Raw genomic sequence first — 3,204 nt, 5'->3', positions numbered from 1 at the left:
AGAATCTGATATTGACCCAGATTCATTATCTTCCTTGGGGCAATCACGACCCTTATTAACATTACTTAAAACATTTCCTATCGCATCTGCTAATACATTTTGAGTACCTCCCAATTTCTTTATCTCTGCAGAGAGTTTATCAATCTTGCTAATAAGTGGCTTAATAATAGTCTGGATTTTTATTTCTAATAGCTCCGCTATTCTTGACATTAGGTCCTCATCCAATATTTCCCTTGAATTGTTCTCCTCATTGTTCTGGCAAGTACTTTTTGATTTTTGCGGTGATATAACCTTGCTTTTTCCTGAACGTGTCCCCCCACGTTTACTTTGTAGTCTGCGACAGGCTCTAACTGCCCTTGAAGACTGCTTTACAGGTGGTTCATCTTCCACTTCTTCTTTTTCCTCATTTTCTTCAACCTCAATGACAACCTGTGCATCTAAATCATTGTCTGCATGCTGCTCAATGTCCGCCACATTAGCTGCACTGGTATCAATATTAACAATTTCTGAGGAGGCTGTTTCATGGGCATCGTTGTTAGAGTCTAATAGCAGGGACTCATTTGTTTGTGAGGAAGTGGGTGGGCTCAAGGGATGGAGGATAGGTGACTGGGACAGACCCAATGATTGTCTGCGCTCACTATTTATCTTGTTAACCACTTGAACAAGGTAGTTTTCCATGGTGTTCTTTGGTGTTTCGGATGCCATATGAAGATTTCTTTTAGGCATAATTACACAAATGTGTGTGATAGTCTTACATCCACAATTCAGTAAAATAACAAGGTATTATTCTCAAAGTTAAAACAAAAGTCTTACTTCAATGCCTTGTGCAGATATCCAGCGGGCTTGTTTCCTGGTTCGTAGAGGTGTATTTTCTGCTATCAACTTATCTACAATGAGCCCTTCCTTTTCCGAGCTCCTGGGCGATTCGGCAAAGGTTATACAGCCTACTTGCCGACCCCCGTCTGGACAGCTAGGACGTAGGAGGCAGTCAATCGAAAGCATTTACACCCCCACTCACTATGGAACTGACAGGAACTGCTCCCTGGTGCACAAAGAAGGAATTTGGGGAGGTGGCCTAGCCTGGCCTACTCGTGCCGATGAGGGCCGTAGAGGGCCCGCCCTTTGCCCGGGCTTAGCCCTGGGCGTCCCGCTCGCGTCCCGCGACGCGGGGATACTCCTCGCTTTATTGGGCCGGTGGCGCTCTCTAGCGCGTCTGAAGTCACCTTCCACGCGCCGCCGCGAGGCCTGCCGGGTGTTGTGGTCCCCCGGAGCGGCGGCGCGGAGTCAGATGCCTTTGACTCTCGGCGGTGGCGGCTAGAACGTCTGCTCGTATCTCTGCCCTCCAAACAGACTCTCGGCAGTGTCGGCGGTATTTGTGGTCTCCCCCGCTCTGCCGGGATACTCCTCGCTTTATTGGGCCGGTGGCGCTCTCTAGCGCGTCTGACGTCACCTTCCACGCTCCGCCGCGAGGCCTGCCGGGTGTTGTGGTCCCCCGGAGCGGCGGCGCGGAGTCAGATGCCTTTGACTCTCGGCGGTGGCGGCTGGAACGTCTGCTCGTATCTCTGCCCTCCAAACAGACTCTCGGCAGTGTCGGCGGTATTTGTGGTCTCCCCCGCTCTGCCGGGATACTCCTCGCTTTATTGGGCCGGTGGCGCTCTCTAGCGCGTCTGACGTCACCTTCCACGCGCCGCCGCGAGGCCTGCCGGGTGTTGTGGTCCCCCGGAGCGGCGGCGCGGAGTCAGATGCCTTTGACTCTCGGCGGTGGCGGCTGGAACGTCTGCTCGTATCTCTGCCCTCCAAACAGACTCTCGGCAGTGTCGGCGGTATTTGTGGTCTCCCCCGCTCTGCCGGGATACTCCTCGCTTTATTGGGCCGGTGGCGCTCTCTAGCGCGTCTGACGTCACCTTCCACGCGAGGCCTGCCGGGTGTTGTGGTCCCCCGGAGCGGCGGCGCGGAGTCAGATGCCTTTGACTCTCGGCGGTGGCGGCTGGAACGTCTGCTCGTATCTCTGCCCTCCAAACAGACTCTCGGCAGTGTCTGCGGTATTTGTGGTCTCAAGAACTACTGGAGGTATTTACACCAAACATACAAAAGGCACTGCTGCATAACAGTCCGTACCATTTTGCCAAATCTGGTATAATATTGTTCAGCAGTTCGAGCTGTAGCCTTGTTAGAAAGTCCCTATGAAAATTAACATGGGGAAAACACGTTTTGGGACCCCCCTTTTTTCTCGGCCCCGCTTGACGAATCCCCCCGAAACTTTCAGGGAAGGAGCGGAGCGCAGCGAGGCAAATTTAAGGAAAATTACAGGCAGATCCCTTAAATCCCTTAATCGGCGCCAAAGTTATTCGCAATAGAATGTTTGGAATTTCCTATGGTAACTAGGTCCTAACTATATATACCTACTGGCGACTGCATGTTACTCACAACATATTTTTTATCTTAAATGATTTAGTAACTGAATTTAGAACTCTTACCAAGACTTGGAGAGTTTCACCATCAACCTCAGTTTCGTTTTTAGTATTCATTATTTTCCTGAGGCTGCGGATACATATGTCAATGTTTTAATAAATGTGTTCTTTTGTTGAGCAACAGATAACGTGCTGATTAATAAATGTGTTTCAATGCAACAATGTGCATTATTATAAGTCAAAAGGTAATGTAAAGCATCATTGTATGGATATTGAAAACGCATCATAAAGTGTGTTTTCCTTTGTACATTGACAGTAAAAAGTAGGTTTAACAAATCTGAAAATGGGAAAGTGAAGTGTATTGTGGGACAGAGTAATTTACTGCTTGGTGACAGGGTTCTGTTTTTGTAATGCTGATTTTTACCCACTACTAGTGAGGATTCATTAATAGATGGTTGTATCAAAGGAGGGTCCTGCAAGGGTGAGCTTGTCAGGTGCGCTGATTTATGCTGTGAAGATTTTTTTTGCCAGCAATGAAAGAAACATAAAAGGCTGTGTTAGCGATCCATTTAACTTTTTTATTTGACTGGGAATTCAAAAAATGTCAGCTTAAAAAAATGTGTAGGTCCAGAATACCACATACTGAGTATTTGCTTGAAATACACATTTAGGGTCAGTGGTGCCCCCCTTACTGGCTTGTTGGCAGCCCTGCGTCCTGCGCAGTCTTGGATAAGCAGTCACTTTGTGGTCTTGAGACGTCAGAGGAGGGCTTCCCTTGGTCCACGGCCCCCTT

The sequence above is a fragment of the Lissotriton vulgaris genome, chromosome 11 (genome assembly GCF_964263255.1).
Source record: "Lissotriton vulgaris chromosome 11, aLisVul1.2, whole genome shotgun sequence".
Classification (NCBI taxonomy): domain Eukaryota; kingdom Metazoa; phylum Chordata; class Amphibia; order Caudata; family Salamandridae; genus Lissotriton; species Lissotriton vulgaris.
Note: the sequence above shows the minus strand (reverse complement) of the source record.